Genomic DNA, 21,947 nt, shown 5'->3' with positions numbered 1-21,947 from the left:
TTCATAGTCCCTCTTTTAAGTCTTAAGGGTTGCTCCTAACTCTAGCTCATTTGGGCGCTAGGCTTGTGGGTGCCCCTTGGGCTTGGGACTCCCCTTCCACGATCCCGAGAGCCTAGCTCCCTGGAGGTGAAGCTGTAAGGCTCAAGTTGAGATCCACCTGGAGCTTTTCAAAGCTGACTTTGTTCTCCTAGGACAGAGTCTTGACCTCAGTACTGTTCACTCACCATCCTCTCTAGGACGAGTGGGCCTCCGACGTGCCAGGCGGAAACATCTGCTGTCTGAGCGTTTGGTTTTCTCTTATGGCTCAGAGCCTAGAGCTATTTGTCTTTATCCAGAGCCTATCTGTTGCTGTCTTGTTAATATCGGTTCTCAATATTCTCTGTCTCTGTTTTTAACTGTGGAATGAGAAAAAGGCCCTTAAACACAGAGAGCTCGGCCCAAGGCACACAGACTTCCCTGGAGTATCCAGAGAGGCGGCGGAAGGGACTGGGGAGTGCGAGTCCGAGGGGAGACTGGAAAAGAGACTGGGAGAGTCCCTTTTCTCTCCGTTATCTCTGTTTTCCCCACTTCCCTAAATTCATCCCTTTTAGACTGTCACCTTCTGGCTATTCATCCTTGAGCAGCGCCTGGGCTGTGAAACCCCTGCATAGAAGGAGTGTGGTTCTCAGTTCCCTAGGTCAGAAGGGACCCGTATTCACCTTGAACCAAGCCAAAATGCCTAAAATTTTGAATTTTGTGTCTACCTCCCCCCCCATTATCAAAAGCAAGGGAGTGTTAGGGGGAGCCAGTTTCTTCCCCAAGCAGCTCCCAGCATTGGTCACACGGGGGATCTACACCCAGCTCTGACTGAAGTCGGGTCGATCCCGGAGAGGAGCCAGCAGGGACACCTTCACTGCCTAGGTGCGGGTTCCAAGGGAGAGCTAGGGCCTTGACATTGGCGGGGCTGGGGTGAAGGAGGTGGGTGAGAGGTCGGGGAAGGGGAATCCATGCCAGGTTTTATTCTCTCAGCCCCTTCAATGTGTCAAAGAGAAAACGTTTTACAAAGGATTATACTTGAATCACTTACAGTCAGTATTTAAAAATACAAGAATACCTAACTGGAATTTTTTTCTTAGCCATAAACATCTGCATAACTCTTGGATGCTGGTGGGTGGGTGGCACATAGATGGGGCTGGCTTCGCAGGAGTCCTCAACACAACTTGAGGAGGTAAAGGGTTGGGAACAGACACATTAATACTACTAATACCAAAGCCACACTACTACTAGTTGTAGTAAAACGGAGCGAAAAGGATTTGTCTCTGTCCCTCCGTGTCTCGATCTCATAGGCGTCTCAACACGTTTTTCCTACACTCTAATGGCGGGGGCAGAGCAAGTTACCTTGATATTTGATTTTCTTTTATGCCCTCTCTGAGATTCCAAGGAATCTGGAATAGGCTTCTGTCTGTTTTAGGGGGTTCGGTTTACATTCTCACCTTTTGGTGTTTTAATATGGTCTCATCTAGCTTGAAGCTAATGTTATGCTTGTTTATCGCTCCTGTTCTTAGTTAGCTCTGGGGTCTCAGGGAAGCCCAGAGATATAAAGACGCCTAGGTTTTCGAGGTTCCAGCCAAAGACCCTCGCCGGAGTCCCTGCGACTGATGGCTGGGGAGGTGGGAAGAGGTGGGGGGGTGGGGAGATGAATACAGAGACACTTTTCCCTCCTGGCGGCAGCGTCCCGCATCGGAAATCCGCAAGACCCGGCTGCCGGTGGCTCCGTGGCTTCAGAGTGGGCTCCGCACACTCAGGGAGTGGGATGAACATGAATCCAAAAAAGATCCTGTTAAATAAAAAGGGTCACAAATGCACAAATCATTTCTCAACGCCCTAAGGGGTTTCAGACTCTCAGTGGAAGACTTCTTCCTCTCCATCCCCCACCTCCCCCCTTCTGCAGCTGTTCTTCTTTTAAAAGAAGTCGGACTTTCTGATGGGGGTGTATTCTAATTTTAATCACCCACTGTAAAGGGGGAGGTTAACATAGAATTTCTGATTCTGACTTAATGATCCTTGGAATTAAATCTAATTCTATTAATGGAATATAAAGAAGGTTTTTTTTAAGACCTGTGTGAAAACTCTAGTCTTCTTTGTTCTGTTATTTTATTTTTAATATTTTCTAATCAGTCTTCCCAAGTGAAGGAGGCACATCTATTCAACTTGGGGAGGAGGACCTGAACTACTTTTTTCTACACTTAGCGACCCTGAGATTTGTCACAATTCAGTACCCAACTTCAGAATCTACAACTGACTCCATTCCACACAGATTAATTAGAAAGAAATGTCAGGAAACTTTTTCTGAGGCTCTGGATGGGGTGGCAAAGTCTAATAGTCTCCACAGAATCTAGTTCGAATGTGGGCTTAGAATGTGCTATCCTATATGTCAGTTTTAGAAAATGAAATGGTGCTCCTGATATCTAGAAAGAATTTAATCCATGTGCTGAGCACACAGCCTTTAGAAAATTTGACTACAGGACTATGCATGAAGGGGTACATAGTTTAGCTCAATTTAATATTTGCTCTTCCAGCAAAATGATACTTCCCTTTCTTTTCACCTCACGTTTACACTTTCTAATAAAAATAAAATACACTAATAAAAAGTAATTTCATTTTAGTGGTAACTTAAAAAAAAAACAAACAAAAAAAAAACCTTTGTGTATTTCTGGTAACAGCTCCTGGCTCGTAATCTCTCAGGTTTGAACTGCTGGTTTAGTTTTCCGGAGCTGCTTGAAAAAGAATGTTTTCTGGTTCATCTGTTTTTAAACTCAGTCGCTAAAATAAAAATGACAGTAATGGCTGAAAGTGAGAGTCAGACGTGTTCAAATCTGTTGTTTATGGTGAGAAAAACGGGGCTTGTCCCCATAACTGGAGCAGGTGAATGGAAGAGACCCCTTTCTTTCTGTGGCAAGAGAGCTAATTCTACATTGTAGTTTCAAAATTATATTTTCAAGAAATACATGATAAGGGGGTGGCAGTTAGATGTCTTTATGGGGGGGATGTTTGGAGGAAAGTTAACCTCACACACTTTCCATTTGAGATGTTTTAATTTATTGTGCAATATACACACAGATAAATAAAGCTGTAATGGGCTTCCAGTAGCACCGGATGGCTCAGGTCCCCTTAAATTATGCTCAACCTCTTCAAAACATATATTTAAACAATAGAAATAAACTTCATTGGAGTCTGTAGACCAATTTGGAAACCATTGGAAGGGAAGACAATAAGTCCTGATTACATGCAAGGATTCTCTGTGATGTGTTATCCCCTTTGCCAAGTCATTTTGCTGCTTTATTTATTTAATTTCTTCTTCTTCCTTTTTTTTTTTTTAACAAACTTTCATTCATTTATGGTCTTCCGCAACCTGCTAATTTAACACTGGAGCGCGTTATTGCAGTGTTAGGAGGAGAGAAAGAGGGAGAGAAAACAACAATACTGCAATGATCCAAATGATACAGTAGAATTATAGCAATTATAGTTCTACTTGTGGAAGAAAACCTTGCTGAGATCAAGCAAACAAACTGAAGCCTTGTGAGGATAACAAGCCTCGCGATTGACAGCCGGTGCTGGGAAGAGCCGGAGGGCACAAACAGAAATATTTGCCTCCCCAACCCCCCCTAACTCCAACCAGTAAAGGTTAACCTTCTCAAAAGCTGCTTTCACAGTCTTATCCACTTCAGACTATGCATTTATGCACAAATCGAGGGTTTTCCTCCTGGAAGTCTGGTACTAGGAGGAAAAGTGACATAATCTGCTTGCCTAGAATTTGCCCTCACTTTCTCTGCTCCCCACAGCCCCCTGCACGCCGGTTTACCCTTCACTGCCTACCCTTGCCTCAGTTTTCCCGAGGCTGCTGAGATCCGTCTGTGGATCCGGTTTGTTGATGTGTTTTCAAAGGAGCAGCCCTGGAGAAGTCCAAAGGTACTAGTAACTTGGATTCCCTAGGAAGACGCCCTCGCGTTTGCCTCCCCCTAGCTTGTGATCTCCGTCTGAGCCGAGGCTTTCCACTATAAAGGCTCAGCGGGGAGACCTCCCCCCTAGCCCCGTTTCGGAAGCATGCGTGGATCTCGGCCGAGCCCTCAAGGTATGGACGTGTGGATGTGATTACTGTTAGGGATAACCCCTATTTGTAAACTTCGTCACTCTGTTACCCATGTTACCCCATCAACAGCAGGAGAGGGATGAAGGAGTGAGAACTAGAGAGAAAACCGACAAGCCTCCCCCCTCACACAACCCCATCCACACAGGCAGGCGCCCACCCAGTCTTTTCCCTCCAGGTTTGCTCCAAACACAAAGCTGGGCAAGAAGGTCGCAGCTTCAAGTCTGTGCTCAGAGTGCGAGGCGTGCTTCCCCTCCCATCGGTGAGAGGCAAATGGCTGGATTGTGGGTTCCTCACCCCGAGTCCCTTGGCAGGAGGATCCCATCTGCTGCTGCTCTTTCCCCACCCAGGTTTCCAAATCCCAGAGGGAAACTTCTCAGCCCCCTAATCGCCGCCATCTGCTTTCTTCTTTCCATCGCCAACCGGACCTCAGGACCCCGGGTGTGCGTCCAGGGTTGAGGGGGTCCCCATTCAGCTTTTCCTCTGGACGGAAGCAGGAGGGCACGGGATGGAACAGCAGAGGAGAACTTAACTCAAGCTTCTGTCCTGAGGCCTGAGGGACCCCCAGCTGTCCGGGTCCTGCCAGTCGGCACCCCTCACCCGCCAGCAAGCAGCACCCCCGCTGGGCTCGGCTCAGAGCCACAGCCAGAATGCGCCCCCTAGCGGGGGCTCCGGGAGGGCCGAGCCCTCCAGGTTCAGCCTCTAGGAACTGAAGTTGGCAGATCCTAGTGATCCTGCAGGCATGAATGGAAGAAAGAAAACAAAAGCCTTGCAAACATTTCCAAGTGTTCAATAAAAGACCCATCTGTACCTTTTTTCTTCAGTGCGTTCGTGGTTAATGTTCCCCCGTGAGTGCGAGAGGGGAGATAATTCTTGAATGGATTCTTGCTGGCCTACCTCAGGAAACAGGGGACCTCAAAGGGAAATAATTGGGGGCGGGGCCAAGGCAAGTTTGCAGAGATGCAACACTAAGCGGAAATCTGAATTTGCCATCTTTAGGGTTTTCCTGAGGGCCTGGTGGCCTGTGCGTTCTCGGGATTCCACAGACCTAGAGAAGGGTCATCTGAAGGCCCCTTAGCTTGTCTGAGACTTCTTTCACGTGGAACAGATCTCTATGGTAGCTTGATAATACTAGGGCTCTAGGATGGTTTCCCGCCATCTGACTCTAGAATTCTCTCCCTCTCTCTCTCCCTCTCCCTCCCTCCCTCCCTCCCTTCCCCCCTCTCTCTCTCTGCCTCCCTCCCTCCCTCCCTCCCTCCTTCCCTCCTTCCGTGATTTCATGTCATCTGTCTCTGATTCCATCACCTTCTGCTTCCAGGGTTCTGACTTGATGGTCACCCTATCTTCTGGAGGGACTTTGACCACCTCCCTTATCCTTCCCCCATCCTTCCTCTGCTAGCCCAAGCATTTGCATTATGGAAACCTCCATTCCCTGGTTCCACTACTCGTAAATCAACCACTCCCCCTTGGTCTGACCAGGAAAGAAAAATCCAAGGTTGTTGTCCAGTTCCCTTTGATTTGCTCAATCTGGAAATGGTTGCATTTTCCTGAATCGCTGAAAAAGTTACTGATGATACTTTTCTTTCTTTTACAAAGGGAAAATCCCTGTTCGAATTGATTTATAACTTATTTCTTTCACATAGAAATGTGTTAATCCTAGCTCATCAATCAGAGAAACACAAATCTAAAGATCTATAGTGCCTGTAATCTCGTGTCTCTAGACCTGCGAGATTTCAGGCAGGCTAAAGCCAACAAAACATTTACTGTGGAAGGCCTAAAAGGAAGAATCCAAAAATAGGACTGATAACAGCTCTTTAGACTCTTTTTATTTTGCGCTGTGTCTTGCTAATTGGGAAGTTCAACACGAGGCTTTCCCTAGCCATCCAAGGCTGGTATTTCGGTGGTGGGGGCAGATAGAAGGGGTCCTTTGGGAAGGGAGGCGTGGGTGTTCCTGTGTTTAATTAAGACTTGCATTGTGTAAAAGGGAGGAGGGACGATTCTGAGACTGCACAGCGCTCTGTTCTGTTCATCGCAAAATAACCTGCAAGTATTTGGGGGATGGGAAACACGACCAAAAATCAAAACACACACACACACACACACACACACACACACACACACACACACACACACACACACACACACACACACAGACTGCGATAAGGAGCCGGCTCTGGAACAGATACCATTAATACCACTGAGCTTCTGGAATCGAGATATCTAATTTCCTGCCGCAAATCTCTTACCCGATCAGAAAACACAAATAGCTGAACAGAAAGGAAAAAATAGAGGAGGAGGACGAGGACTAGGAAGAAAGAGCGCTGAATAAAAATAACTGAGCGGAAAGCCTTACATTCAACACCCTGACAGGCATCTCCGCCAAACCTGGGGCAGTTTGTCTCCCCTTCTCCCCGAGACGGCTCTTCTGCCCCCGACTTTCCAGCCCACCAGGCATTATTTCTGAGGACACTCAGCATCCTTAAAGAAAGGGGGAAGACTACCAACGGAGGTTAGGAGAGGGATGGTGGCTGAGAACTGGGACACTCCAGGGCCTAAGAGACTGGTGGGTACCCCCATCCCCATCACGCTGCTTGGGGATGGTGGCTCAGATCTCCTGAGTCTAGTTCTATTCTGTGTCTCAGAGGCCTAGAAAGTAGAGGCAAGCATGAGAAGGCTAGATGGCATAAAAACGTTGCTGGGTTGGGAGCTCGGGTATGCGAGTACCATGTGCTGTAATGCACTGTTTTATCCTTTGAAGGTTATATACAAAGATCTCAGACTTTTTTTTTCTTTAAAGACAGTATCCCTAATTCCTGGCTGACCAGGAATTCGATGATATATAGACCAGGCTGACCTGGAACTCAGAGATCTGTGTTGGCTGGGATTAGATTAGATTTTGTTTAGAAAAAAAAAAGATGGGGGGGGGGGAAATGGTGGTTTTTCACAATTGCTTGAAATGTGGTGCTGACATACCTCTAAACACCATGGCATCCTTCCCTTCCACTTCAGACTTGGCAGCTTTGAGCACTGTTGCTGGCACCCAGGAGCAGCTCAGCAAATCTTTACTGATCTGGAGAGGTGCGGTGTAGCCATGGGAGTGCAGAGCAGCTTTGATTTGGGCAAATGGCCTTGTTTTTCATTCTCAGGGGTCCGGGCCTGGTTGAGCTCCTCTTGCCCCATCTCTTTGTACCCAGGCCTCATTTTCTTTCCTCCATCTCTCCTTTACTGGTGTTGGGGTGATTCGCTTTTATTACTCTCCTAGTTTAAAGATCTCAAAAAAAGTACAAGGAAATTTAAAAACCAATGTGTTTTGCTCCAAGAATTCCAGAGGGACTGGAAAGAAAGGGCATTGAAACTCCCAGTTCAAGTCAAATTTAGACCCAGGAATGATTTTTACTTATTTCTTTTCATGGATAATAGAGAGTTGGTGCTATCTGTCACTGTACGTTCTCTCTAATAAATAGCTCCAGGACTATAATCTATCAGGTGTAAAATTTCCCTTTTCTGAGAAACGAGGAGACCATCAACAGTATCTTTTAAATAGTACACACAAAAAAATGCTGTTGCTGGCAGTCTTCCCTACTGGAGAATCAATCAAGCTTAATTTCTCTGTCCCTCTCTCCCTTTTTTTTCTCCTCTTTTCCTCTCTCCTCCCTTCCCCCTCTCCCTCCCTTTCTTTCCCCTTCTCTGGGCTTTTTGAATAGGGGTATGCACACCGCACAGAAAGCTGTAAATACACATCAGATTTAAAGGTTTAAAGTGTTGAATTCTTTGCCCTCCCAGCAAAAATATTCAGAAAGGTTTGTTTGTTTGTTTGTTTCAATTTTGTCAACTACAAGGGGACTGAGCATCAGAGAGCATGCTTGTCCTTCCACCCATTTTCCCTTTTCTCCTCCGTTTATGTAGCCTACTGAGGTTTTACATATTGTAGGACTGGGAGAGAAAAAGGAGCCCAGTTGCTGGAAGATTCTCTTGTCAGAGGGCCCATTTCTACCTAAGCCCACTCCTAGACTGGCCCGCTGTGTTTATGGCTTTACTGCAATTGCTTTGTTCCCAGGGATCTTGCCAACAAAAGTCTCCCCACCTCCCAGGCACCTGTCAGTCTCTATAGGCTTCCACTGTATAGAATACCAAAACAATCATCTTTCTCAGAAATGTCCCTATCCAAGACAATTGGGGGAAGTGGCCCAGGAATGCAGTCCTTCCGCAGTCATGGAGCAACCTATACCCACCTCTCCTCTCCCTCTTTCCTTCAGCCTTTAGGTTGGAGCACTTTGATGTTATTTATATAAAAGAAATGACATTAGAGTAACCTTTTATTGCACCACACTAAAGGGAGATTGAACTATAACTTTGAAAATTCTGACATTCCAATGAGAGCTATATTAAATTGCTTAAAAACATTTTGAAGGCATCATTGGTATTGTCTGTAGTGGTAAGTGAAACAAAGGATTTCACAGAACGATGAGTTTAATATTAAATATGCTCTTATCTAAGTCTCTATGCTATTAAGTAGAAGAGGAGAAAGGGAGCTGGTGAAATGGTAACAGAAGGGACTTAAATGAAGAAATGCCTCAAACTGATCTTCCTGCTTCATCTCCCGAGGTACGGGGACTGTAGGTATGGGCCACACTTCCTTCCTTCCTTTTTCCTTCCTTCCTTCCTTCCTTCCTTCCTTCCTTCCTTCCTTCCTTCCTTCCTTCCTTCCTTCCTTTTTCCTTCCTTCCTTCCCTTCCTTTCTATCTTTATTTTGAGAATCTCAAGATCAGGTTGGCCTTGGCCTTGCTGTGTAGCCAAGGATGACTTTGAACTTGTGATCCTCTTGCCTTTACCTCCCAAGTGCTGGGATCACAGTCAGGTACTTCATAAAGTCTCATGATGGAGTTCAGTGGCAGAACACTTGCTACCATATGTGAGGCCCTGGAGTCAATCTAAAAAAACTGCAAAAGTAAAATCCACTCTTTTGTTTCGTTTTGTAGCTCAGGATGGCCTCAAACATCCTATGTGACTGAGACTGGCCTTGAATTCCCAATCCTTATGCCTCCACCTCCCAAGAAGAGCTGGTATTATAGGCATGTGCCACCAAACCCAGCTGTAAAATTGAATCATAGGAGTAGGAAGAAAAAAGCTAATGTCTAGGAAACAAGACCTAGACCATAATAGGGACACAGAATGCTACCTGGCAGTACCAGAACACGTAGGAAAATGAGGTCACTTATATTATGAACACAGTTTGTAATGAAAGACAATTAAACATCGCACAAAGGAAATAATTAGATGGAACATGGGGCCATGCAGCAGGGAACGTTTTAACTCTCTAACGTATTTGGTGTATTGTTCCGATACCATTATTGTTCAATAATGATCCTCACATCATCCTCAAAACTGGCAGTACCCTGCAGCCTGCACTGTTTCCAAACAGCATGGTGTGGTGGGGGCTCTCTGGACAAAATGGCAAGAACTAATTGTATTCTGTGTATCTGGTTTGTAAGCAGGTTGTGGAGCTGGGCATTAGCCGAGAGAGGACTCGCTCCCTCTCGCAACAGCTCATTATAAAAAGGCAGCTTGACATCAATAAAAATAATCATTATTTGATGTATTTCTTATAATTATAGGTCATCTCTCCGAGAGGCTTTGCAGTTAGTGGAGTTGTGATTTGGCCTCTGTCACACTGATGTGGGAGGCATCCAGGCCCCAGTGCCTAGTGCCTCGCAGAGTCCTGGCGGGCATCCTGAATGCCAGAAGCTTATGCACAACTTCAGGGAAGAAAACATTTTGGAAATGATGAGACAACTGTGAGGGAGTTGCAACTGTAAACAGCAAATGTGCTAAAGAGCACAGACTTATGCAGAGCTAAAAGAGGGCAGGTGGAGCGTGTTCTCAGTTTTTTAAATGTGAAGAAAACATTGGGCCGCCTCCACTGCAGTACTGCAGAGAGAGAATGTGTGTTAGTGATTGTTGTTGTTTTATTTAGCGCTAGCACCTGAGGGCTGTGTGAGACTCAGGACTCCGAGGAGCCAAAGGCTTCTGGGAAAAAAAGGTGAACAGCTGTGGTTCTTCTCAAATACAAACCTTTAATCCTTGTTTAATCATGTCTCAGTATCAGACATTTGTGCCGTTTAATTGTTTTGCCATTGTAATTGTATTGCAAGGAAAAGTTGGGTGTACCTAACTTATTCTTTTGCATTGTTTCCTTTAAGTAATTTCCTGGGAGGAGGATTACTGATTAAAGATTGAGCTAAAATGCTAAAAGGTATCTCTTGAAAAACTGTCAAAAAGGTCTCCAACTTGTGGAACCAACTCCCTTCCCCTCACCTCCCACCCCCGCACAGCCATTAGCAGTATGGAGATTCCAATTTTGCTTTAGTCTTGCTACCATTATACATTGTAGCCTTTCCTTCTCCATCAAAAGTTGATGATTTAAATTGCGATGTTGTTGACTTTAATTCTCCCTTCTCGAGTTGAGGATCAAACCTAGGGCTTGCTCTACTACTAAACTAAATCCCCAACCTGACTCCAGTTCTTTTAATTGCACCTGGGTGTTTATTCCCACCTCCACCCCAGTGTAGAAGGTCTTTTGCTTGCTCTGAATGGCTTCAATTGCAGAGAAGGCAAGGGGACATGGGAAAAAGTTAATCCCGAGGCAGCACACATCCACCATGCTGAATGAAGTCATCAAAGGCCTTTGTGCTGGACTTGCAGTGTGTAATGCCTTGGGACCTGGAATTCATGAGCCCTGACTTGGAGCCAGTTCTTTTAATTAATTTTTTTTGAGAAGGATATTATGTACCTGGGTTAGCATCATGTTTACTGTGTAGTTGAGGCTAGCCTTAAACTATTTTTTTTTCTAGACTGTGCCTTCCGATTGCTGAGATTATAGATATGTTCCACCAAGACAGAGTTTTTCAAACCCATTCTGTTTTCTGGCTCTGTGTCCTCGGACAGTCTAACTTCAGAAGACTCAGGTTCTTCACCTGAAAATCAGGGATGATAAAGGTACCTAACCCTAACCCTAATATAGGTTATGACTAAAAGCTAGCTCATTGGCTGCTCATATGGTCTAGAAGCAAACTGTTTTCATAGTGGATTTTCCACCCCTGCAGCAAAAGGACAAAGGAAAATAAAGAAAAAGGTTAGTTTCTGTTGTTTTATGATATACAAATATTATATTGCCATTATCTCATTACTTTGAAATATTCTTGTAAATATTTTGTGAACTGTTGACTCATGACTGGAATTACCCCATTGCATGCATATTTTCCTTGGCATTTATTACTTTAAAATTTTTATACATGTGTTTTTAATCACTCTCCCTCTCCTAAAAGTTCCCTTTGTTCCTCCAGAAAATGTCATGTCTATTTTCTAGGCCATTGGTGTTGGAGGGATCCACTTGTTTGTTCCCGGCCACCCAGCTAGCTTAGCCCTGAAATAATCAAGAAACTGTACTAATTAAATCGCTGCTTGGCCCATTAGCTCTAGGTTCTTATTGGCTAACTCTTACATATTAATTTAACCCATCCCCATTAATCTGTGCATCACCACGAGGTCATGGCCTACAAGCAAAGTTTCAGCATGTCTATCTCTGCCAGCGGCTCCATGGCTTCTCTCTGACTCCACCCTTCTCTCTCCCAGTATTCAGCCTAGTTTTCCCTGCCTACCTAAGTTCTGCCTTGCTATAGGTCCAAAGCAGTTTCTTTATTCATTAATGGTAATCACAGCACACAGAGGGGACTCCCACATCACATTGGTATTTTAAACTTTATAGATCTTTAAAAAATGTTTTTGTATATATTGTATGTATGATATATGTGTATGATGTGTGTGTGTGTTTGAGTTTGTGTGTGAGGATATATATATATATATATATATATATATATATATATATATATATGCCTTGGCATGTGTGTGGAGGTCAGAGGGCAACCTTTGGGTGTCAGTCTTTTCCTTCCCCTGTGTTTTGAAGCAAGGCCTCTCTTCCTGTTCTACCATGCTGCGTATTTGAGGCTAGTCAACCAGAGTGCTCCCGGCAATTCTGTCCTCACCTTTGATTCCTTTGCAGCAGGAAAATTGGCTTCATAGGCTGCACTACTATGTCAATATCTAACATTGGTTCAGAAGATCCAAACTCAGGCCATCAAGCTTGTGTGACAAGTACTTCTACCTGATGAGCTATCTCCCTGGCCCCCAAAACTGTATTGCTCATAATAGAATGTCCTTTAAAAGGGTAAGAACTTTATTCTTTAGAAGTCATTAAGAGCTCAAGGGCTTTTTGCATTTTCCTGTTTTCTTGCAATGCTGGGATCAGACCCGGGACCTCAGACATGCTGATAGTATATCACTAAGCTGAATACTAAGCTCAGATCATTTAATTTTATATTTTAACATACAGCATTAAATGTACTTTTTTGTTTGTTTGTTTGTTTTGTTTTAGAGATAGGATCTTGCTCTGCAGCTCAGACTACCAGTCCAGAACTCTATGTCCAGTCACTATGTAGCTCTGGCTGGCTCACATTCATGACAATCCTCCTGTCTCAGCAACCTGGGTGCTGGAATTACAGGTATGAACTACCACTCTGCTCTGCTGCACTATGTGTAGGCTGAGTTTTTTGTTCCACCAGCCCACTCTCAAATAACCACACAGGGACTTAATATTAATTATAAATGCTTGGCCAATAGCTTATGCTTGTTACTAACTAGCTCTTATAACTAATAGTAACCCATATTTCTTATCTATGCTCTAGCACATGGCGGTACCCTTTTTCAGCATGGCATGTTCATCTCCTGCTTTCTCTGTGTCTTCCTGGTGACTCCCATGACTCTGCCCTCCTTCTTCCCAGTATGCTCAGTTTGGCTCTTTCACTTAACCTCTTCCTGCCTAGCTATTCACCTGTCAGTTCTTTATTAAACTAATGAGAGTGGTACATATTCACAGTGTATAAAAAGGATTATTTCATAGAAAGAATATATATATTTTCTTTATTTCTGTCTTTTGAGTTTTTTTGTTTGTTTGTTGTTTTTGAGACAGGCTTTCTCTGTGTAACAGCCCTGGCTATCCTGAAACACATTTTGTAGACCAGGCTGCCCTTGAAATTGGAGATTCACCTGCCACAGTCTCCTGAGTGCTGGGATTAAAGGTGTGCATCACCACTGCCTGGCCATTTATGCTTTTTTGGGGTTTTTCGAGACAGGGTTTTTCTGTAGCTTTTGAGCCTGTCCTGGAACTAGCTCTTGTAGAGCAGGTTGGCCTCGAACTCTCAGAGATCCGCCTGCCTCTGCCTCCTGAGTGCTGGGATTAAAGGCATGTGCCACAATCCAGTCATTTATACTTTTTTAAATTAATTTTTTAAAGTTTCTTTTTGTTGTGTGAGAATTTCATATACACATACATATGAGATGTTTTGGTCAAATCCACCCTTAGTCCTGCCTCTCCAGTTCTCCCCTATCATCCCTGATTTCACTTTCAACTTTGTGTGCTCCTTTAAAAACAAGACTTTTTTTGAATTTTACGTATATGTGTATGTCTGTGTAAGTGAATACCAGTTCTACTAGTGTTCACAGAAGCCAAAAGAGGGTGATCCCTAGAGCTGCAGTCAGAGGCAGTCAGGAAGCACATGATGTGGGTGCTGGGAACTGAACTTTTGTCCTCTCAATGGACAAAAACCACTCTTAACTGGAGGCATTTCTCCAGCCCCCGACAGTGGGTATTTTCAGTCATGCAGAAAATTTAATGAGCTACTATGTGTGCATTACTCATTATTAGTGAGGCTGTACACGTTGACTTTGGACAATTGGCCAATCATATTTTTTTTTCTGTGAGCGTCTGATTTCCATTGTTTTTCTGTGTTGTCTGGACTAGTGCACCCATAGTTACTAAGGCCTTCAGCTGTTCATTTTGTCAGTTTGACCCAAACTAGACAGTTGCCTGGGAAGAGGGAACCTCAGTTGAGGAACTGCAATCATCAAACTGGCCTGTGGTTATGTCTGTGGGGCACTTTCTCAATTGCTAATTGATACAAAAGAGCCTAGTCTATTGTGGCTACCAGAGCTGTGCTTGAAGACCTTGGCTAGATAAGAAAAGTAGCTAAACAGAAGAGAGATAGCAAGCCGGTAAGCAGCGCTTCTCCAAGGTCTCTGTTTCAGGTCCTGCCTCCAGGTTTCCGCCTTAAGTTCCTACCCTGACTTCCCTCAGTGAAGAACTGTTATCTGGAATGTAAGATGAAATAAGGCCTCCCACCCAAGTTGATTTTGACAAGTGTTTTATCAGAGAAACAGAAACCAAAGTAAAACAGGTTTTATGAAGAGCAGATGTGAGAATCACTACAATATTACCATACTTCTCTCTGATTTCTTTTAGAGTCTAGGAAAGTCATGTTTTTCCATGAATTGTGTATAACAACGGCACTCTCTTACTTGTATATGACTTGTCTTAAAGGGAGGTGACCCAAAGACTGCTAATTACTTCCAAATACCCACTCTTCTGGTGGTGTGTTAAAGAGAGCTGCAAAGTTTGTGTCAGTTTCCTCATAGAGAAGGGAAGTATGTTTCTTGCTTGCTTGAATTTGCTTAGCCCTGGGACTGCTTTAAGTAGTACCAGGTGGTGAGGTGACACTATGCCTGAGTCCCTTTGAGATGACCTGGGAGAATCTGCCCCAAGGTTTTCGACAACCCATTGCTGAGATGAGAGGAGACTTTGTGAACAAACGGGAGAGACATGTCTAAGAGTCCCAGTCTCTTAGTTCACTGTGACCCTTAGTGAGAGCAGCAGCAGAAGCTGCCCAGCTAAAGGCGCACAGCCTGAGGATCTGGGAGAGAAGACACAGTGGTTGCTTTGCTTTAATGCTTGATTTGTGGCTGCTGTGAGTTTAGGGTGTGGTATGAAGGCAGACCTAACCTAAAACATTCACTATGCATTTGAACACTTTCCTCCGGGTACACAATAGCAGAGCGGACAGACCACATTTCTTGACTTCCCTTTCTGAAGAGTGGCCAACTTGACTAAAATCTGGATAAGGACACATTGGGTAAGGTGTTCTTAGGTGGTCACTTTAAAGGGGAAGGGTGTACCCTCTCTTCTCTGTTTCTCAGATCTGATACCTGGAGCAGATAAAATAAGTAGTGCTCTTGCATCCATGAAATGGATCTTAGGTGTGATAGAGCCAGAGGACCTTTGAGTTCCGGGGAGGCTCACAGAGCTACTAAACTCCAGCCCCAAACTGCCAGTTCCTACACACACTTGACAGGACGGGAAATGCGCTGCTTTTCTGATTAAAGCCAATCTTATTTTCTAGTCTACAAAGCTGAACCCAAACTTAAGTAACGGGATGAGATCAGATGCCATTGTGAAGAATGTTGCCCTACTTTTGCAGTAGGAGCTTATGGACAGTATTTGATTTGTATACATTGTAGGAACCTCAGATGCAGTGGGGATCAAACCACACACAGGCCGCACCCTGAGCTTACAGTTCTTCACATCATCCCAAAGCAGACAGTAACTGTAACTCTTAAGCCTTTGCCTGTCAGGATCATAGCATCAGGAGGGCCTATAATGTGGTCTTTGCTGAATCTAGTAGGTCAGGAGGTAAGAAATCATATTGGAATCAGGATGAACTCAGTAATGAGGAGATCTCAGCTGATAGCGCTTGCCCAGCAGGAATGAAGTCCTGGGCTCAGTCCCTAGTGCAGCATAAAACCAGGCTCGGTAGTCCCAGAACTCAGGAATCAGAGGCTACAGGGTAGTATAGAGGCCCCATGGCAGGATATAATATGGCAAATACAATAATCAATTAGAGAGAATGAGGTGATTTTGGTGTATCTATGGCCAGAGAGGGTAGTAGACAAAAACTAAGAACATGTGTTTATAAGCCTGCTATCTGCTTTTCATGCATTGGAAAGTCATTGAGGGTTTTAAGCTCTCAAGTAGCTGTATTTTAGGGTTCTTGTTTTTGTTTTATGTCTGGTCTTTTGGGACAATCTCACCATGTAATTATGGCTGCCTCTGCCACTGGAGTGCTGGGATTAAAGGCATGTGCCAATACACCTAGCCAAGTATCTGTACTTTTAAAGAGAGAAGATGTAGTTGGGATTTATTTTGGCCCATCAACCAGCTCCCAAATAAAGGCATGGAGTCTTATAATTAATTATGAATGCTCGGCCTTAGCTAAGGCTTGTCCCACTAGCTCTTTTGACCTAATTTAACCTGTTTCTCTTCATCTATGTTTTGCCTTGTGGCTTTTTACCCTTCTTTCATTCTGTATGTCCTTCTTTCCTGCTTCCTGTATGTCTGGCTTGCTGGTCCCTGCCCCCCCTCTTTTTTCTCCCAAGCCTAAATTCCTCCTCCTCCTTACTCTCCCTGGCCAGAAGTTCTGTCTTTACCTCCTCCCTCGCTACTGGCCATTCAGCTCTTTATTAGACCAATCAGGCACCTTAGGCAGGCAAGGAAAAAATAGCAGCACAAGTTTACATAGTTAAACAAATATTCCAAAACAAGAAGACAATAATGCAAGGCATAAAGAAAAGTCTGTGTTTTCAAGACCTGTTTCTCATCCTTGCTTCATTGCTTGGGTTCCTGACTTTGGGTTTTCTGTGCCTATAAGAAGTTGAAGGGAGATAATTCCTTTACTGAACTTGTGGTAAAATCAAGCACATTCATTAGAGTATAGACTGGATTATATGTGGCCCAATAACAACAGTGCTTTTAAAAAATTTTTTAATTAATTTTTAAAATTTTTTTAGATTAAATATAAATACATCTTTATCCCCTCAAACCTTCCCACATGTTCCTCCTTGCTCTCTTTCAAATCAATGGCATCCTTTTCTTCATTAATTATTGTTACATGATATGTATTTGTAATGCATAAATATAGCCAACTCAGTCTGTATATGACTTACATGTATGTTTTTGGGACTGACATTTGGTACTGAATAACTAATTTGTGTTCTCTTCCCTGGGGAAGACTCTTTCTCCCACTTTCAGCATTCTTTAGTTGCCTATAGTTCTTTGTGTAGCGTTGAGGCTTCATAGGCTTAACTTACACCCATGTTAACATGTCTATTGTTGTCCTTGTTCATGTCATGTTTAAGCAACCATGCTGGTGAAATTTTATGGGCAATAGTTTCTGTCATTCTTAGGAGATAAGATCTTATAAGAGACTTTCTGATCCTCCAGCTCTTACAATTTTTCCACCCCCTCTTCCACAATGACCCCTGAGTCCTAGGTGTGGGGGGCAGAGTTGCTTTGTAGATATATGCTTGAGACCAAACTTGACAGCTATGCATTCTGATTGGTTTTCTATAACAGTCTATGTCTATTGCAAAAAGATGTTTCTTTGATGAGGAATGAGGACTACTCATATCTTTGTGTATAAGGATAAGTATTTAGAATGTAGTTAGAGATTATGTTGGTTTAGTAAAGAGGCAGTTATAGGTTCTCCTCCAAGATCCATGATTTCCCTGCATAGCTTACTTAGACCAGTGTTTATTTTTTCTTCCCTTTAAAACAAACACATTCTATTATGCTATTTATCTATGTGTGTATCTCTCTCTCTCTCTTTCTGTGTGTGTGTGTGTGTGTGTGTGTGTGTGTGTGTGTAGGTCAGAGGAGAACTTTCTGGAGTCAGTTTTCTTCTTTCTACCATGTGTGTTCAGGAGATTAAACTAAGATCATCAGGCTTGACAGCAAGCACCTTTACCTGCGGAACAATCTCACCAGCCTGCAACAATAGTTTAATAGATTCAAAAGTGTATTTCCATTTTATATAAAAGTTAGAGCTGCTGGGTGATGGTGGCCACGCCTTTAATCCCAGCACTCGGGAGGAAGAGGCAGGCGGATCACTGTGAGTTCGAGGCCAGCCTGGTCTACAAGAGCTAGTTCCAGGACAGGCTCCAAAGATTAGAGCTGAGGCTTGGGATGTATGTTGGTAGAATCTCTGCTTAGCATGAAGTCCTGAGTTCCTTTCCCACCACCACATTAAACCATGCTTGGTGGCATTTGGCTGTAATCTTAACAGTAGGAAGATAGAGGCAGGAGGATCAGAAGTTTAAAGTCATTCTTGGCTACATAGTGAGTTTTAAAGTCAGCCAGAAATATGTGAAATCCTTTTGTTTGTTTTGAATTTTTAAAGTTGGAGCTGATAAGGTAAGTCTATTCAAGGAAACTCTAGAGATCCCAGACACTCTCTTTTTCATTTTTCTTTTGTCTTTAGGGTGTTGCCTTCCTTCATTTGTATAACCCAAGACAGCTAATATAAATCTCCCAGCAATGGGATGGGTGATGGGCAAGGAAAGGTCACCCTCCCTTACCTTTTGGGTGTAAAGCTTTAGGAATTGGGAACATCTGCTCATTAGCATAACATGGTCACATTGTTCCACTTAGCTGAAATTAGGTCTTGATGTGTTGTATTGGTTCCAGATCACATGAGCCTCGCTAATGCTCTAGTGCTATGGATATGGGGTGGAAATATGCACCCATGGGTCAAATCCAATCATCTTAGGAGATGTACGGTGCCTTTGCACAAGAAAAGGTCTTCTCCAGCACATGGATAAAAAGGATCCCTGGTGTCCTAATGTATAGGTTGAGTGGAGGCTGGAAGGTCCCTAAGTCAAAAAAAAAAAAAAAAAAAAAACAAAGGAATGACTATGAGACTGACTAGTGGTGGCCAGGGAGACAGCATGAGGAAAGATGGGGCTATGGATCCCTCAGCAAGTAGGAAGGCTAGTGTCTTGAGGTCCAGTAAGTTGAGAGATTGGAAGGATTCCCTGGGCGTGACTTGCTGGCAGACTGGGAGCTGGTCAGATTACTGGAACCTTGTCATGAATATGGCTGCTGTTGAGAAGGGCACCAGTGCAAGGGACCAGTGACGCCTGAAAGGGTTCCGTATTCCACAGATGGCAGCGGGGCAAACTGGTGGCTAGAATGGATGGCCTTTAGCCCTTTAGCACAGGTGTAGGCAAGCTCTGAAAGGACAGAAGAAATAATAGGCAGGATGACAACTGAAAGCATACCATGGCATAAGTGCAAGGCCAAGGAGTGGCCCCAAGGGCTCCCTGGTGCCAGTATGTGGAGTCGGGTTTGCTGGCTGAAAGGACTCTGGAGGTTCCATTTTATGAGCAGATTAACAGTGAGATGGACCTGGTATGTGAGCAGGCTGGGGACGAAATGACTCCTATATTGCTAGTGAGGGGGCAGCTTGGTGACCAGAGGGTCAAAGAGACACTGTACCAAGGAAAGAGAGAAGAAGCGCTTAAAGGGTCTCTTGTTTCTACAACAGTCAGGCTACTGGAGGTCACAATGTCCTTCAGTTCCCCAGCTGAGTGTAGGATGAAGCCTAGAGTGAGTGTTTAATATGTGGTAGCTGGGCATGTTGGTGGCCAAAAGGAGTCCCAGGGCAGTAGTTCACAGGCAGGCTGGTGGTTCTGATTCTCCAGCTTACATTCAGGCCGGTACCCTGGGGCCTTCCTGTCACCAGAGTCCTAGAAGGGTGCCAGCAGAATAGTCACTGGCTTATGACAGGTTATCCTGGGTATGCTGGGACTTTGAAGAATTAGCAGAACCACGTTTTAAGGACACATAGCTGGTTGCTAGGACCTTTAGCCCACTAGTGTGTGCAAAAAAAGGTGATAGCTGAAAAGGTTCTTACTTTTCTAGAGGCTAACAGCCGGCGGTCAGAAGAAATCTTTCCCAGAATCCAAACTGACAACAAGGCAGGAGAATATGCAGAGAGCTCAGTCACTAAAAACTGTGTGTCTTATACAGTGCTCTGGAGATCTGAGGATGGGCCTTTGAGTTTCCCTCTCTGTCATAGGCTAGGTCCCTGAAGAATTCAGTGTGCTGAGTAGTTCCAGTCTCAACTGTCTGGACAGCAGTGGGTAGCTCTAAAAGTCCTTCTTTGACATACAAGCATGGAGGTTGAGGGTTCCTCTTGTAGGCAGAGACTGCTTGTTTGTTTCCCAGTTTCCACTTCCGTAGTATGTCTGGTGTAGGCCTAGAAAGGCTTGTAGCAAGCGAGGCCCATGCAGTATCCTAAAGAACTCAACGTTCTACAACACACAGCAGCTCACTGAGGGACTTTTGGCACTGAACTATGCTTCCGAACACAAACGCAAGTAGGGAATGTGCTGAAATGATCTTTGGAATCCTACCATATGGCTGTATTTGGGACAGAAAGACTCCATAGGACACCAGCACATTATTGAGGTTGTAACTAAGTTTTTGATTCATGATGAAAAATAGCTGGGTGTAAAGGCCAGAAAAACCCTGGATCCTATAGCATTGGAGCACTATGGAAGGGTCAAAATGATTCCCCTTTGAACTGCAATAATGGGCCTTGTTCTCTATCATGTAGAGCGTCTAAGTGCCAGAGTGATACAGGAACCTGTTACAGGGAGAGGGCCCACTTGTTTGTCCCGGCCATCTGACTAGCTTAGCCCCGAAATAATTGCACAGAAACTGTATTTATTAAACCACTGCTTGGCCTATTAGCTCTAATCTTATTGGCTAACTCTTACATATTAGTTTAACCCATTTCTATGAATGTGTGTATCACCACGAGTTCATGGCCTACCAGGAAGATTCGGCATGTCTGTCTCTGGTGGCTCCATGATGTCTCTCTCCTCCTCTGCCTCTCTTCCTCCCAGCATTCAGTTCTATCTTCCCCACCTACCTAAGTTCTGCCCTATCAGCTAGGCCAAGGCAGTTTCTTTATTCATTAATCAATAAAAGCAACACACAAACAGAAGGACCTCCTATACCAGGAACCCTAACAAATAACCAGGTGGATGACTGGAAAAGCCGCCGGGATGCCAACATGGGAAAGATTATCACCAAAAGGGTCTTAATTCCACAGCACTTGAGAGGGTTGAGGCTTTTAGTTATCCTGTCTACTGCAGCCTTGTGAGAATTAGCCAATAAGAGGCTGAAACTATGGGCCAGGCAGTGTTTTAAAAGAATACAGTTTCCGTGTAATTATTTCGGGTGTAAAGCTAGCCGGCAGCCGGGTGGCGGGACAGAGTCCCGCCGCTTCACACTACACAGCCTGGGGATTTTGGTGTTTGGTGGTACTGGGGATGGAATCTATGGCTGCAACCATGTTAGGCAAGCACTGAATTACATCCCTAGTCTTAAGGCCTTAAAAAATTCAGAGCCCACAGATATGTGCATATGGCCAAGAGAGTGGCTGGAATGGCCTATGATTCAGTTCTTTGTTTGCAGTGAGCAACTGGAAGGAAACACTGCAACGTATGAGAGAGAAGTGTAGTGGCTGAGAGGGCTCTTCCTTCAACAGACCATGGTACATTATAGCAGGAAAAGTCTTCAGCTTCCTACCACATAAAGCGTGTATAGTGGTCAGTGTTTTATATCTTTAAAATTATTTGTGTGTTTGGGTATTTTGACTACATGTATGTGCACCATTGCATACAGTAACCGTGGAGACCAGAAGAGGATGTGGGATGCCCTGGGAAGAGAGTTATAGACAGTTGTGAGCTGCCACATGGATGATGAGAATTGAACCTGGCTCCTCTGGAAGAGCAGCCTGTTCTCACTGAGTCATCTCTCCAGCCCCCAGAGGTTTATTTCTAAAGAATATCAGCAGGCCTAGATGGGGTTCATGCCACATACAGTCAAAAGCAGTTAGCCAGAACTGAGCAGAACTCAGTCACAGGGCCACAGCAACCGCAAGGAAAGCTAGGGCTAAGGAAGTCAACAATGACCCGGGTTAGAACAGTCTTGCTGTGTCTCACCGCCCCAACCCAAAAGGTTCTTCTAGGCATAGGTCCAAGATCCACAGTTTCATAGCTGAGAACCCAGCCCAAGGCCTCTCAGAAA

Source organism: Arvicola amphibius, chromosome X (assembly GCF_903992535.2).
Source record: "Arvicola amphibius chromosome X, mArvAmp1.2, whole genome shotgun sequence".
Classification (NCBI taxonomy): domain Eukaryota; kingdom Metazoa; phylum Chordata; class Mammalia; order Rodentia; family Cricetidae; genus Arvicola; species Arvicola amphibius.
This window is presented reverse-complemented; position numbering follows the sequence as displayed.